The sequence below is a fragment of the Herpailurus yagouaroundi genome, unplaced genomic scaffold (assembly GCF_014898765.1).
Source record: "Herpailurus yagouaroundi ecotype Mexico unplaced genomic scaffold, PumYag 160, whole genome shotgun sequence".
Taxonomy (NCBI): Eukaryota; Metazoa; Chordata; class Mammalia; order Carnivora; family Felidae; genus Herpailurus; species Herpailurus yagouaroundi.
This window is the reverse complement of record NW_024412401.1, coordinates 43,173,360-43,199,125: the sequence shown is the minus strand read 5'-3', so window position 1 is coordinate 43,199,125 and position 25,766 is coordinate 43,173,360.

Here is a 25,766-nt window from a genome sequence, read left to right as displayed (position 1 = left end):
AATCGACTTTTGGCTTTGTTAATCAACTCTATTGTACTGTTTTTCCTTTCATTGATTTTTCCTTCCTACTGTTTTATTTTGCAGTCTTTTTCCGACTCCTTGAGATGGAAGCACAGATCTTTGATTTTCAGCCTTTTTGCGACCGAGGCTACTGTTTTCCCTCTGCGCGCAGTTTTAGCTGCGGCCTGCAAGTCTTGAAGTGTCATATTTTTGTAGGTGTTCAGTGGAAAATGTTTTCTAATTTCCAATGCTCTTTCTTCTTTGACCCAAGAATTATTTTAACGTTTATTTATTTTTGAGACAGAGAGAGACAGGGCATGACGGGGGAGGGGCAGAGAGAGAGGGAGACACAGAATCGGAAGCAGGCTCCAGGCTCCGAGCCATCAGCCCAGAGCCCGACGCGGGGCTTGAACTCACGGACTGTGAGATCATGACCTAAGCCGAAGTCGGACGCTTAACCGACTGAGCCACCCAGGCACCCCAATAGTTATTTTAAAAAAATCCACCTTTTTACTTGAAAAGGTAGAAACTTTTCTAGCAATCTTTCTGTTTTGGTATTAATTTGTAGCTTATTTTCACTTTTTTGGTGTGTGGTTTCAATTCTTTTTTTTTTTTTTTTAATGTTTGTTCATCTTTGAGAGAGAGAGAGAGAGAGAGCACAAGAGACGGAGGGGCAGAGAGAGAGGGACATAGGATCTAAAGGAGGCTCTGTGCTGACAACCCCAAGCCCGATGCTGGGCTCGAACTCATGAACCGTGAGACCATGACCTGAACCCGAGTCAGATGCTCAACCCACTGAGCCACCCAGGTGCCCTTCAAGTCTTGAAATTTGTTGAGATTTGCATTATTATAGCCCAGCATGTGGTTAATTCTGGTCAAAGAATCAGCCTTTGGCTCTGGGGATCAACTCTGTTGCTTACTTTCAATATCTGCTTCTTCACCTTATCCTTACCTCATTTCACATAATTCCCACAATGGCTCTTCCAGGGTCTATTTATTATTTTTTTATTTTTAAGCTTATTTATTTATTTTCAGAGAGAGAGAGAAAGGGCAGGGAGAGAGGGAGAGAGAGACTCCCAAGCAGGTTTCATGCTGACAGAAGCAGGACTTGAACTCACGAGTCGTGAGATCCTGACCTGAGCTGAAGTCAAACACTTAACCGACTGAGCCGCCCAGGTGCCCCTTCTTCCAGGGTCTTTTTAAAAGCCTGCCTTTTCAGGCACAGGAACTAAAGAGTCAGAGTATGTTGGTTAAGGGCAGGGTTTGAATCATGACTCCAGCACTTATTAGCTGTTTGACCTTGAGAAAGCTGCTTAGATTTTCCGTGTCTTAATTTCCTCATATGTAAAATGGGAATAACAATGGCAACCACCTTACAGGGTGGCCTTGAACAAATGAGCCGGAATTCGTAAAGTGCTTAGGACTGTGCCTGTCATATAGCAAGTGCTACAAACACGTCTGTGAAAGAAGTAAAGAATTAATGGGGCGCCTGGGTGGCTCAGTCGGTTAAGCGTCCAACTTCGGCTCAGGTCATGATCTCACGGTCCGTGGGTTCAAGCCCCGCGTCGGGCTCTGTGCTGGCAGCTCAGAGCCTGGAGCCTGCTTCCGATTCTGTGTCTCCCTCTCTCTCTGACCCTCCCCCGTTCATGCTCTGTCTCTCTCTGTCTCAAAATAAATTAAAAAAATTAAAAAAAAAGAATTAATGGGGCACCTGGGTGGCTCAGTTGGTTGAGCGTCCTGACGCTTGATTTTGGCTTGGGTCTGGATTCGGGTTGCTGGGATCAAGCCCTGCATCGGGCTCTGTGCTGATACAACAAAGCCTACTTGGCATTCTCTCTCTCTCTCTCTCTCTCTCTCTCTCCCTCTCTACCCCTTTCCCTCTTGCTCTCTCTCTCTCTCTCTCTCTCTCTCTGTCTCTCTCAAAATAAATAAATAAACCTAAAAAAAAAAGAAGTAAGCAATTAAGGTTCATTTAATTAAGGAAGATTTCCTGACTAAATCAACACAGCTAATGCCACACAGCAGGTTTAGTGGAAAAATTAAAAGTCCCACACACCCAAGTCCGTGTGACTTTAGACGTACTTCTGTCGTTGCATCATGTTGCCTTCCAAATCTGACCCCAAATCGATGACTAGTTCAAGGATGGTGAGTAAGTATCCTTTTGTCTGCCATTGGCAATGGCCCTGGACTTGAGTAGGATCCTGAGCTCAGCGTAAGTGTGTGATGTGTGTGTCGTGACTGATTGCGTGGGTTGGGTGTGGGGGGGCCTCGTGGAGGTCCCCAGTGGTGTGTCTGTGCCATCCCTGGTCTAAGCCAAATATCACCTCTTCCTGGAGATATTTTTAATCATTCACCACACAGCGAGCTGTCCTTTCTTGGAAACTCTTTGCATCTTGACATCACCCCTGCACCTGGAGGACGGTGAATCCACCTGCCAATACCCAGGGTGGCTAAAGAAGATGTGACGAAAGCTGTATTTCTGCCAGGAGGCCCAAGAGTTTGAGTTCATGGTGCCTTCATAGCCTCTGGGGATTTCTGTGCAGGTGGAAGACTTTGCACAAGGCCGGAGCTCTTGTCTTACAGCTACCTGTACCTGCCGTAGGGACATGAGTATTCTTTGACCTGAGAGCTATGGATGCATCGAATTCCTCATTGGCTGAACATGTGCAGTTTCTTTCTTTACAAAAACCTGAAGGCAGAGACCATACCTTGTTCTTCTCTGTGCCTCCATAGGTCTTAGCATCAATCCGGCCACCCCATGGATTGCTTAGCGAATTTCATTGAATTGACTTGACTCTTCTTTTGATGGACGTACCATGTGACGACGTTATCCCAGAGTATCCAAGTGACTTTATCACAGATGGATGTCTGAAGTCAGGACAAAACTGGAGTCTCCATGTCAAGACTCAGGAGACAATAGCCATGCCTCAGACTTGGTTTCACGGGAGGGACAAGTGGAGGTAGCTTTTAATTAGCAATTACTATAGAGGCAGGAATTTAGCAAAAAGCTTTAGATACTATATATGGCACCTCATTTATACTCAGGAAACCTCCAGTACCATTTTACAAGGGAATTATCTGAGACTCAGGGAGGTTGGATGACTTGATTGAGGTTATGTAGCCAATATCCAGAACCCATCTGCCTCAGGTTGTCCCCATCCACCCATCTGTCCCTCTGTCCATCCATCCATCCATCCATCCATTAAACAAATATTTTTTGAGTACCTATCATGTAGCAGGTCCGTGCCCTCATGGGGTGGTACAGATAAAAGACAATCAAAGAAACAAATAAGTAAGCTGCGTATCGCTGAGGCCTCAGGAAATGCAGCCTGAGAAGCTATGCAGCCAGAGTCAGGGGACCCGGGTGGTAGTCCCGTTCTGTGCTGACCTTGTACCCACTGACCTCGGACGGAGCACCTCCCCTCTTTGGTCTCTGCCTCTCATTAGTGAAACAAAACTTTGGACTAGAAACATGACCTTGAGAGCCCCGACTGGCTCCAAGATTCTATAATTCCAAGTCCTTAAAAAGTTCTGCTCTCTCATTTTTTTCTTCATAAATTACACTGTATGAAATTACCGCAAAAAGCCCCAACCAGGTGCCCAAGGAGCCACAGAAGCAGATTCCTGGTGTCTGAAATTCAAGGACTTTGTCACTTTGAGTCTGAAGACAATTGGCTTGGATTCTGACCTATTTCCATGTGCCTTAGTGGATGTAAGTTTCTCAGTCCCCAACGGTGTGCGTGTGGTGAGTCCAGAGCTCCTTCCTGGGATTGAGGTGGGGATTATTTATCAAATCAAGCCCCGCTGTGGAAGCAGACTCTGTGTTTACACCGTTCACGCATTCAGCAAATATTGTTCCTATCACAGACAAGGACAAAAGTAAACTTCACCCTGAGAGGTCTGTGTCACCACAGGCTTTCCATTCCAGGGACTCTCGAAAACCTCCCAATATCCCTTTCTCCATATTCACGCTTCTTGTCTTGGACTTCAGATTTACCACTGTTGGCCATCTCTTTTCTTCTTAAAAGAAAAAAACAATTCCGGACTGCAGACGTCATGCATTCCCAATGTTGAAAATACAGCAAAGAATAAATAAGAAAAACAACCACCCATAATCCCACCACCCACAGATAAACACCATGAACATTTTATCGTATTTCCTTCCAGTCTTTTTATGCTTTTCAAAGTAGCTGAAATCATACTTTATAACCTTTTTCTATCTCGCTCCTTTACTTAATGTTATATCGTTAAGCATTTTTCCATGTCGTTAAGAACACTTGATAAGCGTCATTTGTAATGGTGGGGTGATACTCCATCTTGTGGAGGCAGTTCAATTTACTTTGCTGTTCCCCCCCACCCAGCATTTAAGCTTTCTTTTGCCCATAATATTTTACTTTTATGAATGATACCGTGATGAACATATTTTGTACATAAATCTTTGTCCACGTGTCAGGTTATTTTTCTGGCATGCATACCCAGGTCTAAAATGTACTAGGCAATTGGCTTTCCCCAAATATTGTCCTCAAGTTTTACTCTTTTCAGGAGTCTGTGAGGATGTTCAATGCCCCACCTCCCCTCACCAGCGTAGACTAGTATCATTAGAGAGAAACGTTGCTAGTCCGATAGGTGAAAAGAGTATCCGTTCTTGGTGTTTTGTTTTGTTTTGTTTTGTTTTGTTGTTTTTGGCATTTGTTTTTTGCATTTCATTCGTTAGTCTCACGAGCAAACGGTGTAACGTTTATTACCTACTCGCATTTACTCTTTTGGGAATTGTCTCTCTGTGTTTGATCATCCCCTTCTTCCTAGGTGCTCTTTTCTCTTTGTGTTTTTGTCTGCAGACACGAGTTCCCCAAATGAACAACAAACAGGAAGGGTTCAAGAGCAAACAAGCCTCCAATGGAATCGCCACGAACTCTGTGGTTCGCTACAGAAAGGATGTTTCGTCAATCTGCCGGGGGATGCCCTACTCCAGAAGTTCGTGACTTAAAAGCAACCGTTTTATCTTGTTCGTGATTTTGGGGTCAGCAGTTTGGGAAAGGCTCAGCTGGGCAGTCAGTCGCCTGAACAACACGGCATCTTTTGGTGCCCTGGTGGGGATGGCCAGAAGCCTGGGCTCAGCCGGGACCAGCGGTGATCAACAGCACCCACCTGTGTCCTCTCCAGCGCGGTGGCTCCAGGGAAGCTCCTTTCAAAGACCTTCACAACTCCCAGAAAGCGTGGCCTCAGACATGAGAAGTAGACGTTGCGAGTTTCTTAAAGCCAGGGCCTGAAAACCAGCGCAGGATCACTTCTGTTGTGTTTGTGTGGGTCAAAGCAGCCACAGACCGTGCCCAGGTTCAAGGACAGGGTGCGGACAGGTCACTTCTTCATGGCAGGAGGGTCAAAGCATTAGCAGCCATCTTTCACCCGCTATAAAAGAGTATCTCTATATTCCAGGAGTAAGGTAGCATGGATTTAGAGGGAGAGGAAGGCAAGGTAGACATGAATGAATGAATGAATAGGCCTTGAGAAGCTATGCGGCTTGCAGAAAGCTACACAGCAGATCCTAGGTGAGCCCAGACTTTACTTAAAAGAATGATATTGCTCACGCTTAGCGCCGGAAACATTTCCTTCTTCCAGGGAAGGGCCTCATCTACCCCATATGTGTGGAAACCAGGGCTACGTGGTATGACATAAAAGTTCCAGAATGGAGTCACATAGCAATCCTCCCTCTCTGTTTACATCTCCTGCAACGATGGTGTTGTCAGAGGGCAGGCGTGGGGAAAAGGCGCGAAAATATCCCGGTCTCAGAGTCAACAACATCGGGTGGTAGATTACCTATGCTAATACGCATCGTTTTCAAATCCTTATCTGTCTTTCCCAGACAAGTGACCGGGAGTTATTAGCAGAGCTTATAATGTTAAGTATTAGAGGCTGAGATTACGTGGCATGACAGATCACTCTTCTCCTGAGAATTTAGCCATTTTCCCAACACAGAGACCTTGGCCCAGTAAATACCTGGGTGAGGGTTGCCTTGGTTTGGTAATAGGACAGAAAGGATTCCTTGCAGTGACTTATTCTACACCAGCAAAGTGATTCTACAACCTAACACCCCCGTCAATTCCCCAGCATCATCAGAATGGACTACTTCTCATCCGTCCGTCCATCCGTCCGTCCATCCATCCATCGAACAAACGTCTACTCTGCACCTTCCACACCACTGGCACTGCGTGGTGATGCAACGGTGGGCTAGAGAGACACGATCTGGCAGCACAGCCACAGGAAGAAAGCTGGTAGGGTTATTGAGTGCCAACTGCGTGCCCCGGGTGGTGCTGAGTACTTTACACACGTGAGATGCTTTTGTCCTCACACCTGGGGCTCAGGGACCTGGGTCCCGCCCTTTCCAGGGAAGGAAGCTGGGGGTCAGAGAGAGAAGAAACTGCTGCGGGTCGGTGACAGAGCTGGGATGGGGACCCCCATCCGTGTGACTCAGCACCAATGCCACGGGGGTGACAGGAGGACAGCTATGGCTCTCTGGCTTCATAAGCCTCTGTGTTCTGTCACTGTCTGAAAACTAGAGCTACAAGGTACCTCGCCTGGAAGAACTCACATTCATAGGCGTCTTCTGATGACAGTGAGGAGCAGGGCAGAGGGTCCCGGTTTCGGACCCTGGAGACCTGAAGTTCTCACTCTGGTGCCATGTGACCATGGCAGGCCCATTTAGGTGGGCATGTGTGGCAACTATGAAGTCCAGTCCCGGGACTGGGCAGTCAGAGTGGGTGCCCAGGTTGGGGGTAAGGGGATGATGTGAGCAGGAGCAGATTCCTGCGTGGATCCCATTAGACTCAGCCTGTGCATGGCAGGGGGCTGGGGGAGGCTGGGTCTAGTGCTCTGAGGGGGAAGGGGCTGGCCACGGCCAGGTGGGGGGTCGGGGTCACAGCCACGCAGGCCAGGTCCTCATGGGGGGAGATGGGCACAAGGGAGGGTCACTGGGCAGTGAGATGCTTAGACTGGAACACGAGTTGGTCCATTCAACCACTAACTGCTCAGGGGCGACCGTGAGGGTTCAATCTTCTCCAGAGCAAAGCGGTGGAGTCTCTGATGCTTACAGAGGAGGAGGAGACCTAAATTTAATAATCGCCTGATGAACTTCAACATGAGGCAAAGTCATTAGCTTCTCTGAGACTATAAAGCAGGGGGTGGGGCTCTCTGGTTCGGGGACCGGGAAGGGGCTCAGGTCAGACCGAGGTCGAAACACAGAGTCTCCCCTCCTCTCCCTCCCACTCTCTGGCTTCATCCTTTGTCTTGAACGAGGCTCACCCTTCACCACGAGGTGTCTGGTGTGGGTTTTCCTTGCTTCTTCCCTTTGCTTCTCTCGGCCCTTTTAATGAAAATTCTTTCATCTTTTATTAAACTGCAGGACATTGATCTCCATTACTCTCTCAAATATTGTTTTCATCTCCATTTTCATTTCTCTCCTTCTGGATCTTCTACCTATGGGAGCACTTTCACCTCCATCTTAACTACCTCCCCGCTTCACCCACCCTTCCCCACCTCCCTCCTCTCTGTCACCCTTCCTCCCCCCTTCCTTTATTCCTTCCTTCCTTTCCTTCTCCTTTCCTTCTCCTTTCCTTCCTCCCTTCCTCCCTTCCTCCCTTCCTTCCTTCCTTCCTCCCTTCCTTCCTTCCTTCCTTCCTTCCTCCCTTCCTTTCCTTCCTCCCTTTCTCCCTTCCTCCCTTCCTCCCTCCCTCCCTCTCCTCCTCCCTTCCTTCCTTCCTTCCTTCCTTCCTTCCTTCCTTCTTCCCTCCCTCCCTTCCTCCCTTCCTTCCTCCCTTCCTTCCTCCCTTCCTTCCTTCCTTCCTTCCTTCCTTCCTTCCTTCTTCCTTTCCTTCCTCCCTCCCTCCTTTCCTTCCTTCCTTCCTTCCTTCCTCCCTTCCTTTCTCCCTCCCTCCCTCCCTTCTTCCTTCCTTCCTTCCTTCCTTCCTTCCTTCCTTCCTTTTTTCAGATATAATTGACATACAACATTGTGCAAGTTTAAGATGTACGATGTGTTTCTTTGATAATTTATATGTCACAATACAATTACCACATGAGTGTTGGTAAACATCTCTACCATGTCACATAATAATTTTTTTTGTGTGGTGAAACCAATGGAGATCTAGTCTCTTAGCAAGTAGGAAGCGTGTACTACAGTGCTATTGACTATGATCACTATGCCGTGCATTGTATTTCCAGAACTTAGTTATCTACTAGTTGCCAGTTTGTATCCTCAAACAGCTCCCCACTCTGATTAGCTTTTCTTTTAATTAATTAATTAGTCCATTCTTCTTCTTCCAGGGAGATTTTCTCCATCTCTTTTCCCACTGACTAATTCATTCTTCTGCTATTTATGTCAACCACTCCGTTCATTACAGAAGCGATTCTATTTTCTGCATGCAATATTTCTACATGGTCCTTTTACTTTTGTTTTATTCTTCTTGCGTCCTATTGGTATTATCTCCCCTTACCCTCTTTTATATGTTGATTAGGTTAATTTTACATTCTTATCCTTTCTGGTTTAATATTTCTGCTTCATGGTGGCATTTGTATTCTAGAATGCTGTTTTCTTTTTCTTTTGATATAGCTGTGCTTCTCCAATGTCTTGTTGTGTTTGTTTGTAAACTTATTTTTCCCCAGGGATGTGGGTGACTGTCAGGCCACATATGTGGGAGAAGTCCAGCTTCAAGGCCCAAGGGGCTAGGGGCGGCGTGGGAAGTGGATGAGCCACAGCATCATAAAACCACAGCGGGTTATCCTCGCCGCATCCTGCAGGTCCTCAGGTCGGGGTGTCACCCCTCTGCAGAGAAAAATGGCATTTGGAGGAACTAATTTGTGTCTGGACACAATTCAGCGCCCGTTTGGGGGTGAGAACCAGCATAGCGTGAACTTGGCATTTTTGTCTGTCATCCTGCCCAGCCTCACCTCGATTCACCCTAAACGTCTCTCGGTTTCCTAAACGTCCCTCATCCTTCCCCCACGTTTCTGCCTTGCTTGCACCTTTCCTGGCAGACACCCACTCACACCCTGAAACTCACCTCACATGCCCCTGTCTCCTACATCAAGTCTCCTCCGACTTTCCCGATACTAATCCAAGTAACTGATGTGTCTTGAGCTCTTGCTCTGGGATAAGCCTTGTGCTAAGCACGTTTCATGCATTTCCTATTTACTTCTTACCACAATCCAGGCCCAGAGAAGTTAAGTGGCTCGCAGAAGGCCACTCAGCAAGTCAGAGAGGTGCAGAGATTCAATCAGGCCTGGATGCCAGAGCCCATATACCTGAGCCCTTGAACTACGGCCTCCTGCTTTTCCAACTCTCCATCCTGACAGTTACTCCTTTGGGTAAATTGTTATTTGTTTCCATCACTGTTTCTTCCATTTAGCGGTGACTGGGTATCTCTCTTTCTCTTCACAGCCCAGCATAGGTCCTGGCTCGGAGAAGGTAAAGGAGTGGATGGAGTAGTCTGCATGTTCCTCTCCTGCCAAATGTCTTTTGAGGAGTAGCACTGAGCAGAGTGCTTAACACATGGTAGGAACCAACCAACCAACCAGTCAACCAATTAGCCAACCAACTAGTTAGCCAACCAACCAACCAACCAACCAACCAGTCAACCAATTAGCCAACCAACTAGTTAGCCAACCAACTAACCAACCAATCAACCAACCAACCAGTCAACCAATTAGCCAACTAACTAGTTAGCCACGCAACTAACCAACTAACAAACCAACGAAACAACCAACCAGCTACATAACCTGCCCAAGGAGAAAACTAAGGAAGATCTCATGAGCATTAGTTAATTCAACAAACATTGGTTCAGTACCTACGATGAGCAGGGCCTGTGTGACTTGGCCTTGTAGATTTCTGCCAAGAGTCTTACCTCTATTTTGTGTTCTTAGCCCCTGGGGCAAAGAGGTGTCATGTGCCCCCAGGGGCAAACAGGGTCAGGTGCATGACAACTGATGATCTAAGAGTCTGGCAAAGTAGCTCTAAGACCATATAGCTTTTTTTTAGTAATCTCTACGCCCAACATGGGGCTCGAATCCATGACCCCGAGATCATGAGTCACACACTCTTCTGACTGAGCCAGCCAGGCATCCCCTTCTAAGACCACATATCTTTGATTCAGAAACAAGGGAAACAAAAACTCTGGATTCTCCAAGTTTACGAACAAAAGATGAGCTATTCATGAGCAAATAGCAGAACTAAGTAAGCATAATACAAAATTAATAAGACAGAGCTTTTAGGGCAAAGTAAAGGAATTAATAATAAACTACTATTTACTACTGAGACTTCAACTCCCTCCCCCCCTCAAAAAAAAATAAAAAAATAAAACAACCCTATTTGATGACCAGACGACATCAGTTTGATATTGCTTTGGAGCTGGCTTGTTCTGTTACTTACAGCTGAATGCATGCCCTCCTGTACGACTGGCATAGGGGCCACATCCTGATTTCTGCTACATGTGTAGCACACAACACATGACTCATATGCACACACAGCTATTTCTTCCTTTTAACCCTCCACAGTATCTTGTTGGAACCAAAGACATTATTTCCCCGTTAATAGAGTGGGAGATAAGCCCAGGGAGTGATGTATTTTATGACATAGAATTATGGCGCCATACTGTCTGGGTTGCTGAGACCCTCTCACGAGCCTGACTTGTGCCTCCTTGCAAGCTATGACACTGTCCTCTTAGGAGACCTTGGCATTGGACAGAAGTTTTAGAAGTTGTGATGGTTAATTTTTGTGTCTCAACTTGATGGGGCCATGAGATGCCTAAGTATTTGGCTAAATATTATCTTAGCACTTCTGTTATGGTCTTTTTGAATGAGTTTAGCATTTAAATCAATAGATTGCTGGAGCACCTGGGTGGCTCAGTTGGTTGGGCATCCGACTCTGGCTCAGGTCATGATCTCGTGGTTCATGAGTTTGAGCCACACATTGGGCTTGCTGCTGTCAGCACAGAGCCTGCTTTGGATCCTCTGTTCCGCGGGGGGCCCCCCGCCCCGTGCATGCACACACTCTCTCTCAAAAATAAATAACACTTAAAAAGAAAATAAATCAACAGATTGCATAAAGCAGATTGCCCTTTTTTATGTGGGTGGGTCTTGTTACATCAATTGAAGGTCTGAACAGAACAAAAGATTGACCCTCTTGTGAGTAAGCAGGAATTCTTCCTGCCTGACTACCTTCAAGCTGGGATGTTGCTGGTTTTTTCTGCTTTCAGACTCAAACAGAAATATCAGCTCTCCCTGGTCTTTTGACTAGAGCTACACCACTGGTTCTCCTGGGTCTCCAGCTTGCAGATGGCCGATTTTGGGGCTTGTCAGCCCCTAAAATCACATGAGCCAGTTTCTTATGATAAATCTCTTTCTCTCTCCCTCTCTCTCTCCATCCTATTGGTTCTCTTTCTCTGGAGAGCCCTGCCAAATACAGGACTCACTCAACTCTGAATGAAGCAAGCAGGGTTTCCTTCTCAACGTCACGAGGGAAAGGGATCTAACCCCATCCACATGGCCACTTTGTGCCAGGCACCAGCAAGGTGCTGTTCGTATGGTATCTCATTTAATCTTCCAACAGCAGGGGTCCTCCAACCAATTCTCATCACTGGAGGCAGCTGGGACCCACAACAGAGCAGCAACTTGCTCATGGCTACATAGGTGGTAAAGACAAGGGCTGGGACTTGTGGGTTTTCTATGAAATCGAACTGGCTGGAAGATGCTGGAGACATTTGTGGGAGGGTAACTTTCTTTGCGTGTTTCCCCATTTGTCCGAAGGGAACTGTCCGCTCCCTTGTTTGGGGCTGAGACCTCCATGGCTATCCAGCTCTGGGTCCCCCTCACTGCTCTCGTTCACTTGAAAAGCTGAGCGATTTGCAAAGATAATACGAGCTGACATTTGCGGCATTTTTAGCAAAATGCAGACGATTCATTTTTCGCCTCCTGTGAGAGTTTCCTCCTGTTCCCTACAAACTTCTTTTCTCTCTTTTCTTTCTCGCCTTCATTTTTTTTTTTTTTTTAGTTTCAGTCTCAACATCCCCTACCTTATTCCTTCCACCCATGAATGCAATTTTAACTTCATGAAACTAATTAAAGTTTTATGTGCCTACATTCCTTTACTGGAGTGATCATAGGTTCCTTAGATTGAAATGGAAACAGGCCAGGAGGGAGACATCTTCGGGACTCTTCTACAAGGATGAGGTGGTGTGTGCAGTTACAGGGTGAGTCAAAAGGTCAGCCAAGCCTTGGTTTTGGGACCACAGAACTTGTTAATGGAAACCAACTTCTTCGGGAGTAAGACAGTGTCATGGGGAGTCAGGCAGATGCCAATGTATGTGCCGGAAATGTGTGTTGAATAAACGAACATGAGAGTAGACAAATGAGTAAATAGAAAATTATAATTAGTAATAATACATTTAAAAATGCTATTGGTAAAAATATTATTTATGAGCACTTACCATGTGCTAAGGACTGTGCGTAATACTTGACAGCCATTACCCCACTCAGTCCCTCCTAGATGCCTTTAAAATAGGAATTATTACCCTGTTTGGGCGGATGGTGAAACTGAGGCACAGAAAGGTTAAGAACTCGCCTGAGCACCCTCCAAAAATAAGTAGAAGAACTGGGATTCAAAACAGAAGTATCTGGCCTCAAAGCGAGGCCCATTTTGTGATTCATTCACCATCTCATTCCTTTCCTTGTTATGCTTACCTGGAATGGGGTGTCCTTTCTTCCCCCCTTAACTTGGGGTGTGGCCACGTGATTTTTCTTTGGCCAATGGAATGTGAGGTGCACCTTGGGTGAGTGGCAGTTTCAAGGACACCCATATGGTTTGGCTCTGCCTCTTGTATGTTCCTCTTCTCCGCCATGTGGAAACATGAGACATGCCATGTTGCCTTTGCCTGACGGGTGCTGCTCCTTCTCCCTGGGTTCCAGAATGAGAAAACACATGGAGCAAACCCGAGCAGACAGACACATAGAGTTGACCCACAATCAGCGAGGAGCCCTCTGGTAATGTGAACAAGAACCACACATTCGTACCGTAAAGCATTGAGATTTGGGGACTGCTTGTTACTGAAGCAAAGCTGACCGATACAGTGTCCAGATGATAGAGACTCTTGTGCTTTGCTTCCCGGGTGAGGTGGCATGTAAACGCAGCCTGGGGAAATTTTTCACTAGACTGAGGAGTGGGAAAAATGCATTCTAGGAGGCAGAAGTGGAGCGAGCAGAGGCATGATGTGGGAGGATACGCTGGGGTACGTGAAGCCTATCAGCAAATAGAATCATGAAGCACCATGGTAGGTATAGGATAAGGCAGTTGGAAAATCAGACCATAGAGGGCATGGAACACCCTGCCTAGGGGTAATGAAGGTTATTACTTTGGAGAGGCCAGAGGGTGCCAGGGGTTCCACTGAAGGTTCATAAACAAGGAACACGGTGCAGTTAGGAACTGGCTCATGGTTTCCTGCCACGTATGGAAAAATATTGCCGGTCACGCCTCCTTGTTCTAATTCCTGGCTTATCCTGTAAACCTGTTACTTCGGCTACAGCATTTGCCAGCAGCCAGCACGTTGATTTCTTTCCACCTTTATCTGATGTCTATCAGGATGGGTGACTCTGTTCTGCTCCGAGGAGGAAAAGTAGAGCTGCCTCAGGAATAATAATAGCGATTTTCTTCTAAAAAAAAAAAGTTGTCAAATCCTATTTATATGTGTCGAGGAGAGCAAGGTCTGAGGTAGTGGAAAGAAAAGGACCAATAACATCTTAAGGCAGCTATTATGTGCCGGTGGGGTTGGGTTCACGGGTGTGTGATCCGCACATCGAAAGGTCCTGTACGTACTTTAATGCTCTGCGATCACACCTCCCCATTCTTAACAATTTTGAACACGGGGCCTGGTGTTTTCACTTTGCATCGAGTCCTGAAGACTATGAGCCCGGTCCTGTAGGACTTGGGCATTGCAGTCCTGGGCTCTTTACACGCCTTATTTCATTTAATTCTCTTGACAACCCGGTGAGGTAGGAATTAGCCTTCCAACTTGACTGATGTGGAAACTGAAGCTCAGAGAGGTTGGGTTCCATGCCCGACGTCACAGAGCTGACGCGTGATGGAGCTGGGATTTGAATCTTAATCACCTTGTCCCCAGAGCGCACTGTCCTTCAGCTGATGTGTTCACAGAACGGTTCAGCTTTGAGGTACCTCTTCCCACCCACCCTTTGTTTTGGCTTGAGCTTCTCCACGGCCCCGTGAGGTCAAAGTCATTGTTCCTGTAGAAGAAAAATGACGATCCCCCAGCTGGGCAGCACTGGGGCAAGGCTGGAGGTGAGGTTTTTCAGGCTGGGGCTTCGTGAAGCCTGTGCCCTGGAGGCATGTGAAATCCAGGGCTGGCGGTGGCCTCCCACCCTCCCCTCTCCCTGTCGTGTTTCAGGGATCACGGCCACCACGGACCACGCTCAGAGCTCACTGATGATCCGGACCGTGGAAGCCCCACGACAATCCTTGGGATAAACCACCCCGCTTTACAGATGGTACAATGAAAGGCTGAAAGAAGGGCAGGGGCTCGTCCAGAGACCCATTGGGGGCTGTGGCAGAGCCACCGCTGGGCTCGCACATTCCTTCTCTCAATCGATACTTCCGGTATCTGGCTCGGTGCTGAGTGCTGGGAATACGGAGGGTGAATAGGACAGACGTAGCCCTGTCTCGGGGAGCTCCTATCTCGCAGGGGCTGGTCCTCTGACTTCAGGTAGACCCTCCCTTGGGAGGGACGGAGCAACAAGTAGACGGAACACCTCCGATGGAGAAGTCTGGGCAACTTTTGGCTTACGGAGGGTGGACCCACCTCCTTAGAGCTGATGCTGGCTTTCGAGTCAATTTGCATAAGATGGGTCCTATCCTGTTAGAACAGCAAATTAATAGCTCATTTTATGGATTGAGCAATCAACACCCACAGCCCATTAAATTTAACAACAAACGTGGCTGATGATCAGGCTTTCGGCTTGGTCCCACCTCGTGCACTTCCTTTTCCTTCCTCCTGACCTTTTTATTTCCTTTCATCTCCCTTCTCCTGAACCCTCCTCCTGGATCGGCATTTTCTCATTAGTAAATATGATGTTAATTGAAGCACGCACCCCTCCCCCTCTCCCCCCCCCATCTCTTCCCTGCTGGGGCTAGCCGGTCTTCCTCATCCCCCAAGTGGGTTCTGTCATCTGCAACGTGCCCCCCAACTCTGGACAGCAGCACACAAGCTCATTTGGGGGCCCTGGGCTGGACCGTGGGAATGAGCGATCAATATTTTATAAAGGCGTTCGGGCGGTGATAAAAGATGCATGAAATGGTGGGCAGGGAGGAGCCTGCTGACAAAGGAGTGGGTGACATTATAGCTAACCTTGGTGGCTATGACTTACGTGGATGGAATTCGCAAAGGAAGCCTCCACTCTGATCCTCCCAAGGAGACGGGAAGTCGATTTTTCACAGGGACACAGTCGAATTTCTCAGACCCTCCAACTTCACCTTCCGTGAACGACTTCTAATTGCTTCAGATGTGCGGGTTGGGTGACCAAGCGGACGAGGGCTCAGATCGTGGGGTTGACGAGACCTCCATCGGCTGTGGTTTCCCAGGAAGCCCACTGGCGCCTCTAGGTGGGAGCGCTTCGCGTTACTCTTGTGCCTTCCTGGCAGAGATTCTGGGAGCCCGGAGATTCTGGAGAAGTAAGACGGTGTGTGAGAGATTCGGTTATTGGTCCCAGTTATTCACTCGGAGGTTAACGGCACACCCCACTGTCACCTTCTGCCATGCTTTGCGCCCTGCAGAGGGTCCGCTGTGCTGGTCTACGTGCGTTGCTTTGGCCAACGGAATGGTGGTGGGCGAGACTTGATCAGAGGCCTCGTGTGCTTGTGTGCTTTGGTCTGGGCACTTGTTTGAGGCTCCTCGTAGCACGTCTGTCTGATTCGCTGCCGCATGAGGTAGATCTCTGATGATCCTTCACGAGTCTGGCCCTGAGCTGCCCTGCCCTGCCCTGGTCAACGCCTTAAACCCTTCCCACCCACCTGGTTGCTCACCTCGTGACCTATTTCCCAACAGAGGCTGGGGCTCCAGGCGGCCTTTGCTCCTCAGCCAACCCTTCCTTCCCTCTCGTCTTGGTCTGTTGTCTCCTCGTCCACGAGCAGGTTCTAAACACTGTCCCCTGCCCTTCTTGAAACCCGGTCTTGTCCTGCTTCCTGTCTCAGTGGGGGCAACCTCTCGCTCAGTGTGATCAGAGCTCATCGATCAGTGCTCTCTCTCGCTCATCAGTCAGCACTGGTTCATTCACGCACACACCGTGAGCGCCGGCCCTGTGCAAGGTGGAAAAGCAACATGGAAAAGCCTAGACCCACTGTCAAGGGGCCCACACTGTAGAGGGAAGACCGATAAGTATTTCCCCCTCCCTCTCGCCTTCTGTCTTCAAGTGGCCGCCAAGTTCTGCAGTGTCTCAACACCCCCCTGCCCAATCCCATCAGGTCGCCAACATCTCTAGCCTGACTCATCGCCTCAGCCAGTTCTACCCATTTCCATCAGCCACGACCCCTACCTTCTTCTCCAGACTGGTGACCAACCCGACCTTCCGAAACCACATCTGGCTGTGGGACCGCTCTGATTAAAATCTGCTAGTGTCTTCCATCCACTTTGGATGCTCCCGGACTGGGATCCCGACACTCACCCCACGCTTCACACGCACTCTGTGTCCCGAACTCTCCAGAAGGTGCTTGAACTTTCCCATCTCTGCGCTCTAGGACATGCCCTCCCTTCCGCCGGTCACATTCTCCCTCTATTCTCTGCCTGTCAAAACTGCCTCAGCCTCAAGAGGCAGTGGAAGGTCATCTCCTTGGAGGAGATGAGCCCCCTTGGGCAGAGTCCACAAGTCCCCTCCCCTCCCCTTCTTGTACGCCATGCCCACCCTTCCCTAACGTAGTATTTACTGTACTGTGTTGTAACAGTTTTTTGTGTGCAGTACATTTTTCTTTTCCAGTCTATAACCCAAATTGCCTCTAAGGAAAGTGGATCGAGTTAACAGGCAAGCTTTTGTTCTGCTAAGCACCTCTGTATTGGTGAGTCAACAGCTTCAGGGGCAAAAGCCAAGGAGAAGTCATTTTGCATAAGAGAGGAAAGAGGTTTGCCCACTAGGAGTAGGGTCAGGGATGGGGCAAGAACTCTGGGCGGGGCCAGGGAGAAAGAGGCCTCTGAGGCTGGTCAAGCCTCCCCTCCCTTCCCCCCCTCCACCACAGGGGCAGCAGAGAGGGGGCCTGGGTGGAGGGAACGTCTGTGACTGGAGTTTGAAGTTGAGCCCTACCGGTTGTGCACCATGCTTCCTCCCATTCCCCTGCAAAATCTTTAGGTATGTCTGTGTTGTGTCACTCACAAATGCTTTTGAGTATGTTGGAAAGTTGACGCAGTTCAGGTTCCACTTTGGAGTGGATTTAGAACGGGAACAGAGAGCAAGTGTGGGGCAGAGGGGCCCAGGAAGCTGCGTGTCTCTGGAAACGAGAAGAAGCCCTATTCAGAAGACTTTGCGCTCTTGGAGTGAGGATACCTGAGCCAGGCACCTGCATCTCTAAGGGCCAGGACATCTGGCATCTTGGTTATATTCCTTTTTGCATTTTTCTCCTCCATCAAATTAGCTCAAGGGTGGAACTAACACAAAATTGGTCGTCAGGCAAGGAATAGACCCCATCTGAAACTGACTTAAACAAAAAAAACCCAGAACCAACCAACCAAACAACAATTGCAAAGGAAGCTACTGGGTCACATAATTGAAAGATCTCAGGGTATTGGTTCAGGTAAGGCTGGATCTAAGTGCTCAGAGAATTTAGCACTGGCTTTTCTGTTTTTCTCCATGTTAGTTTCGTGAACTTCCCCGCCCCTGGTGAGTTCTCTTTACCAGGTGGACCCCTGGTAGAACTCCCACCAGAAGAGAGCACTATACCTCCCTCCCAACCACATAGCTGAAAGAGAGCTTCTCTTCGTGTTTTAGGAGCTGAACTCACAGGATGAATTTGGATCACGTGCCCACTGCAGGATGAATCACTGACCCAGAGGACTGGCCAGACCTCGGTCATGTGTGATCTATGGTTCAGGGTGGGATGGAGGTTGGAATCAGTCCTACCTGGGTCACCTGGACTGGGTGCGGGGCGGGATGGTTTTCTAAAGGAGCATGAAGGAACTGATACCAGAAATAGAGAAATTAAGGCAGAGACAACAGCGAGCCCACAGATAATCATATTCAGGGACTTTAGTCTTTTCTTTCTCTGTTTTGTTTTAATGTTTTATTTTTGAGAGAGAGAGAGAGAGAGAGAGAGGATGCACAAGCAAGGGAGGGGCAGAGAGAGAGGGAGACACAGAGTCTGAAGCAGGCTCCAGGCTCTGAGCTGTCAGCACAGAGCCGGACGCGGGGCTTGAACTCATGGACTGCAAGATCACGACCTGAGCCGAAGTCGGACGCCCAACCGGCTGAGCCACCCAAGCGCCCTAGTCTTTTCGGTATCACCACACTTGAAACAGAAGAGAGGCTGATAAGTTTTACTACATTTGGTTTCAGGAAAGCTATTGGAAAATTCAGTTTCGTCGTACTTTAAAAATCATTCCATCTGCACAGATCCCTAATATAACGTGATATTGAATGCACTGGCCTCTTAGGGCACACACAGGAAACAGCTTTCTTTTCTCCCTCCACGGCCTTCCAACATGTTCTGTTGGCTCTTACTTCCCCGCCCCTGTAAGGCATCTCTGCCAGAACCCATAGATTTTCAATCGCTTTTGAAAAAGATTTTCAATCATGTTAGAAAATAACTCGATTTTCTTTTTTAGAATATTTTTAAAAATATTTATTTATTTTTTTATTTTATTTATTTATTTATTTTTGAGAGAGAGATGGAAAGAGAGAGAGAGACAGAGAGAGAGAGAGTGTGTATGCAAGTGCAAGAAGGGGAGGGGCAGAGAGTCACGGAGAGAGAGACTCCCAAGCAGGCTCCACCAATATGGGCTTGATCTCACGAACCATGAGATCATGACCTGAGCCCAAATCAAGAGTGGGATGGTCAACTGACTGAGCCACCCAGGCACCCCTGGAAGAGTTTCTGATTCACTGGAAAATTGGAAAGAGAGTACGGAGAGTTGCCATATTCTTAACATCTTAATTTAGTATGGTACGTTTGTTAACAATTAACGAACCAACGATCATTATTCAGTCGCTTTTAGATATTTAAAAATGACCCCACTTTCAGGGGTTAAACATTCCAGTCTGGTTCAGATGGATGGGAACTTCAACCTCTCATGTAATTCAGAACACCCCTCCTCTGTGGTGTCTCTGGGGTCAGGCCCAGCAGGGGAGGGATTATGGGAGAAGGGACGAGTCTTATAGGTCCAATACTTTTGTAACTTGACCATCGGTGACCTCTGCTACAGCGAGCTGTCTCTCGTGGGATGCAATTTGATAAATCTGTTGACTCTAATAATAAAAGATCGGGGCTAGCATTTTATGTCTCTATTTTTATTTTATTTTTCCAGCAACTCATTTTTATTGTGTTTTACAAAAAGGACCGGCCGGGAGTAAACGTAACAAAACATTGCTCTTTCAAGGAACATAATTTAAGAAGCACTGCTCTGGGAAAGCTCCGTTTCACATCCTGATACACCACCAGCCACCAGGTAAGGAAAAATGAGCCTACTGATTATATCCCAGGCATTGTGCTAGGGTCTTTTATAATCATTATCTCATTTAGTTCTTATCGTGACTCTCTAAAGGAGGCATTACTAGCTCCATTACATAGGGGAGAAAACAGACTCTGATAGGTTAAATCATTTGTTTATAGTTACACAGTCAGCAAGTCGCTATAATCAATTTTGTTTTTCTCACAACTATTTATCACTACCTCCTTCCCCAGAAGATTATAGATTCACATCCATTGCCATGTAACTCACCTGCCTCTGGTGGGCGGAAGGTACGTCACCACCTCATTGAATTTTGGGCTTTGGCCAATGAAATCTGAGCAGAAGTGTAAGTGTGTTGGTTCTGAACAGACGCTTTAGGAAATGCTGTGTTTCCACCATTCGTCCGGAGAATCTGCCCTCTGACACGGTGACAGCACACGATCAATGGAGGCTGCTCCCCCAGCCTGCGTCACAGAATAAGACAGATGGAGAAGATCCAAGTCCACTCATAGCTGGGAACAGTGCTACAGAGCCTCAGCGGTACGGCCGAACCTCAGATGACATGGACACAAGTAACAAATCTTTGTCATTGTATACCTCTGAGGTGTTGGGGTTTCTTGTTACACGGCCTTGCTTCAACAGAGCTAACAGATACAGTGGTACAGCTGGGATTTCACACCAACCAAGTGGCTCCAAGATGAGTGTCCTCTCGTCTTGTCACATCTGATTTTTATAAATACCATTATTTGTTGTTTTGATTGTGCGTCTTTCAATTTCTTTATCAGAAACGCCACTTTAAGTCAAATTCAAGGACCATTAACTAGGACAGGCTTGTTTTGCTCTGTAGGCAAATGCTCTAAAGTCTCCCTTCACCCAACACACTGAACCACATCAGAGCGGTGTCTGTAGGGTGCTCTGTTTTTAAGGACTCCCGTCAAAGGGGAACGAGCCCTGGAAGAGGAACAGTGGGAAACCCATCACAGTTAGCAAAGCGGTGGGGTCACTCTATGTTTTGTGGATTAGGGTCTAAGGATCCGGAAGGGCTCACAGGAGAGGGGTCTGAGAGGGAAGCAGAAGTTTCCCAGTAACAAGCTTCGCCCATACCATCCTCCTTCTTCAAAGTGGCCATTTTTAGCCCCTGCTTTGGGCTCCGCTTTGAGGTTTCAGAGATAGCTTAGGCAGAACACTCATTCATTCATTCATCCATTCGGCAAATCTCTCCTGAGAGCTTGAGTCATGAGATCTTAGGAATGGACCCATGTCTGACCGAGTCACTCCCACTGCCCACGCGCTCCCAAAGTTCTCCTGGATCTGGGCTGGACTTGCTAATTAGCCCGACCTACCACCACCCCTCAGGCCTGCTTCATCCTGCACGGGGCTTACGAGTTCAGACTCCAGAGCCAGTGTGCGTGGGTTCAAACGCTGGTTTTGCCACAAAGGGTCCACGAGACCACGGGCAAGTTACTTAACCTCTCCGAGCCTCAGCTTCCTCATCTGCAAAAGGGCACTCCTCTACCTTAGCCACCCCGAGCTATTCACTGCTTGAGGGTGTGGTATGCTGGTTCATACTCAGGGTCTTACATTTGCTTCTGCGTGGACCACCCTCTCCCCTGGAGAACTCCTACTCGGTTGTTAACATTCCTCCTCCAGGACGCCTTCTCGAATAACCCCTCAGGGCTTCCATAGCCCTTTGGGTTTGTCTTCATCATCCTTATGGCCCTCACGGTCTGTTACCGTCTGATTGTCTTTTTAGTTATCTGCTCCCCTGGACTGTTGAAGTTCCCCGGTATTATCGTCTCTAGGTAGCCAGGACTCCACATGACAGATGCTCCATGAGCACTTCTTTTTAAGCTCAGAACAGAAAACGTTATTGGAACACATGGAGATTAAATTTTGACTTACAACCTTGGGTCATTCAGGTAATGTATGGTTTTTCTCATAGAAGGCTGTTTTAGAAATCAGTGACGATAATTTGTTGAAGGTAGTTGTTTTTTAAATTAAATAATGCAGGGCAACCTGGTAAAATATTTTCAACCAGGACGTCAGACCTCACAGTGAAAAACTAAAATCTGCCTTTTTCATGCTTTCCTCACATCATGGTGTTCCATAAGTTCTTATGTGTGTACAAGTGGGGCGCCTGGGTGGCGCAGTCGGTTAAGCGCCCGACTTCGGCCAGGTCACGATCTCGCGGTCCGTGAGTTCGAGCCCCGCGTCGGGCTCTGGGCTGATGGCTCAGAGCCTGGAGCTTGTTTCCGGTTCTGTGTCTCCCTCTCTCTCTGCCCCTCCCCCATTCGTGCTCTGTCTCTCTCTGTCCCAAAAATAAATAAATGTTGAAAAAAAAAATTATGTGTGTACAAGATATTTTAATACTACTTTCCCCCACCCCTTTTTTTTAGAGAGAGAGAGCACTAGGGAGGGGTGGCAGAGAGAGAGAGAGAGAGAGAGAGAGAGAGAGAGAGAACCTTAGCAGGCTCCATACTCAGCACGGAGCCTGACACAGGGCTCGACCCCATGATATTGGGATCATGACCTGAGTGGAAATCAAGAGTCGGACCCTCAACCGACTGAGCCACCCAGGCGCCCAGCACTACCCTTTAAAACACACATGTACGTATATAATTACGCAGAGGGTCATACTCTATATAATGTTAACGTACCTTGTTTTTTTTTTCCCATTTAATATTACATCTTACAGACTATTCCATATCACCAAGGAGCTATGCCAGTCTTACTAACGGCTGTGTCATATTCCATTTTATGGATGTTATATAATTTGTGCCATCAATCACCAGTGGATGGACTTTTAGCAATGTTTCCAGGTTTTCGCTATTACAAACAATGCTGCAATAAAAGTATTTGTTCTTGAATCTGTGCACACAATCATCTGTTGGTTAAATTCCTAAAAGTGGAGTTGCTGGATCAGGGATTATATACTCTCCTGATCATTATTTTCTTTTTAATTCTGAAACATTCCAAAATGTACAAAATGTAAAGAAATACCTGTTACTCACATATTCATTTCCCAAATGTAACAGGTTAAATACATGTTTCTGTATTTGATTCAAATCTTTCTTTTAAATCCAGGTCATTGCTCCTGGACAGCACACCTTGGTCTCTTCCCCAGCCCTTCGCACAGTTACCCACTCTGCCGTGTGCATCATTTCCATAAATATTTTCACATGCATATTTGAATTTCCATTACGTATGTATGTTTCCATCAGCAGTCCATGGTATACATTTATCAGTCTAATTTTTCTATAAATGAAATAAATGTCATCACAATGTATTATTTTGCAACTTGCTTTTTTCCCATTTAATATTTGGTTGTTGAGTTGATGTCAACTTCAGCTGCTTTAATTTCTACATTGATCCACCGTCTCAACAAATCACGATATAGTCTGCTACTAGGGGACGTTTGGGTTATCTAGCTACATAAACAGTGTTGCAGTAAATGTCTTTCTACATGTCTCCTCGTGTGTATGAGAGTGTTTCTAGGGTAGAGGCTTCAAGCTGAGTTGCCAAGAGTGGAAAACACACATCTGTATCTGACTGGATATTGCCAAATTGCTCTCCCGAGTGCTTGTCCTGATTTACATTCTCAACAGCCACGGATGAGTACCTTTTTCCTTATGTCCTTGCCAATGCTTGGTGTTATCAGATCGAAAAAAAATTGGTAATTAACTTCTAGTGAAATGATACTTCATTGTTTAATTTGATGGTCTCTACGTATGTTTATTGGACATTTATGTTTTCTCTTCCATGGATTGCCTGTTCGTATACTTTGCTCGCTTTCCTGTTGGGATTTTATTTTCTCACTGATTTTTTAATTGAAAATTTTATTGACATGATTATTGATTTACATGCAGCCATAGGAATGATACAGAAAAGTCCGCAGAACCCTCGTCCAGTGTCCCTCGGTAACATTTGCGAAACAGGTGCATAAGATCACAGTGAAGAGACTGACACGAGCACAGTCCATTGTATTTAGATGTTCCCAGTTTTACTTGTATAAATGTGTGTGTGTGTGTGTGTGTGTGTGTGTGCTTTTGGTAGGTAAATATTAATTACTAATTGAATTTCTGTATCAGGTATAGATCTCTTTGGGTTTAATTTTCTTTTCTTTTTTTTTTTTTTTCAACATTTATTTATTTTTGGGACAGAGAGAGACAGAGCATGAACGGGGGAGGGGCAGAGAGAGAGGGAGACACAGAATCTGAAACAGGCTCCAGGCTCCGAGCCATCAGCCCAGAGCCTGACGTGGGGCTCGAACTCACGGACCGCGAGATCGTGACCTGGCTGAAGTCGGACGCTTAACCGACTGCGCCACCCAGGCGTCCCTTAATTTTCTTTTCAAGTCCATTTCAATAAGTTATGTGTTTCTAGAAAATGGACAATTTGTGCTAATTTATTGTCATCACCACGTGAGCCCTTCCCAGGGAGTTCCTTTCAGCCTGAGGCTTTGTGACCCCTAAATTACTGTATCGTCAGGACCCACATAGCCTAGCACGGTGTCCCTTATCCATGCTAAAATATGTCATCCGTTAGCTCAAAGTGATTTGAGTGGATCAGCCGGCAGAACTTATTTCATAGTCCATACTCCTAGCTGTGCAACCTTGGGCAGATGATTTAATCTCTTTGGGCCTCGGTTCCCAGATCTATAAAATGGGAATAATCACAGTATCTCATAAAGAGTGAGGGGTGAATAAGGAAGAACCTGACCCAGCGCACAGAAAAGTAGCGTTTTCTACTTTGAATCCTAATACTAATCTCTGGGTCTTTCTGGTACTAGGAAGAAGCTGTCTGAAGGTAGAGACTGTGTCTGATCGATTCATTTATGCATCCCCCTGGTGCTGGCCTGTCACAGTCACTCAGGAAGTATTTGCTGGTTGAAGTCTTCACCTGGAGGAACGAGTCTGTGTGGAGCAGAGGGTGAAGGCACTAAAGGTGGACAGAATCACGTGTCCACAGTGTTGGAGCTAGGCATTTGGCTTCGTGGTTAGGAGTTCAGGCTTTGATTGGACAAAGGGGTTCAGATCCCAAGTTGCTGCCTGGTTACTATGTAACCCCTCTGAGCCTCAGGTTCTTGTTAAATGGAGTCAATTAAAATAATAGCTGACAAATAAAATAAATGCTCACTATGTGCTTGGACTGTGGTTTAAGCAGTTTACATATATTACATTAATTCATTTCAACCTCACAACCCCATGAACTAGGCAAGAAACTGAGAAAAGGGATTATGTATGTTGCCCTACACCACATAGCCACTAGGGGGTGCAGTATGGCTCCAGAGTCTACTAGTGGGGGTTCCTAAAATCATGATTTTGGTGAGGATTAAAGGAGACTTTGTGTGTAAGATTCAGCAGAGTGAGTGGCACATAATAAGTCCCAGAAAGAGCTGTAACTATAATGACTGCTGCTATGGTGGGTTCCACACAGTTCCCCTTGGGCCCTCAGCTGGGTCCAGCCACAGTGTTACTGGATTGGACTCACAGCCCTCTCTCTGCTCGGCATCCCACACTTGATGGTACCTACTCAATATGAAGCTCTTCTTGATTTCCCCCCAGGTATTAATGGCTTCCCTGGCGGCTGACAGAGTGAGAAAGATTATGAAGCTTTTATTCTTGGCATTAGTGCTGCATCTTGGAAATGGCTTTTTCTGACACACCTCTTCCTATTCTTTCCAGAAGCTTGTGTTTCCTGGGAGCGGAAAACCCTCTTGAAACAGCAAAACAGCTCCATTTTTAAAAGGACAAACCCATGTAGGAATAGAATCATGACACCTTTCAACTTTGTGAGCTTTTAGTATGTCTGCAGGGATATGATGGGAAATAAAGCTGGAGAGATCAGCTAGGCCAAGATCCATCCATCATCTACCCTCCATCTAATCTTTCATCCATCCAGTCAGTCAGCTGCTCATGTATCGATCCATTAATCCACCCATTCATTCATCCATCTGTTCATCCATCCATCCATCTATCCATCCATTTATCCATCCATCCATCCATCCATCCATCTCACCATCCATCCATCCATCCACCCACCCATTCATTCACCCATCCATCCATTTAT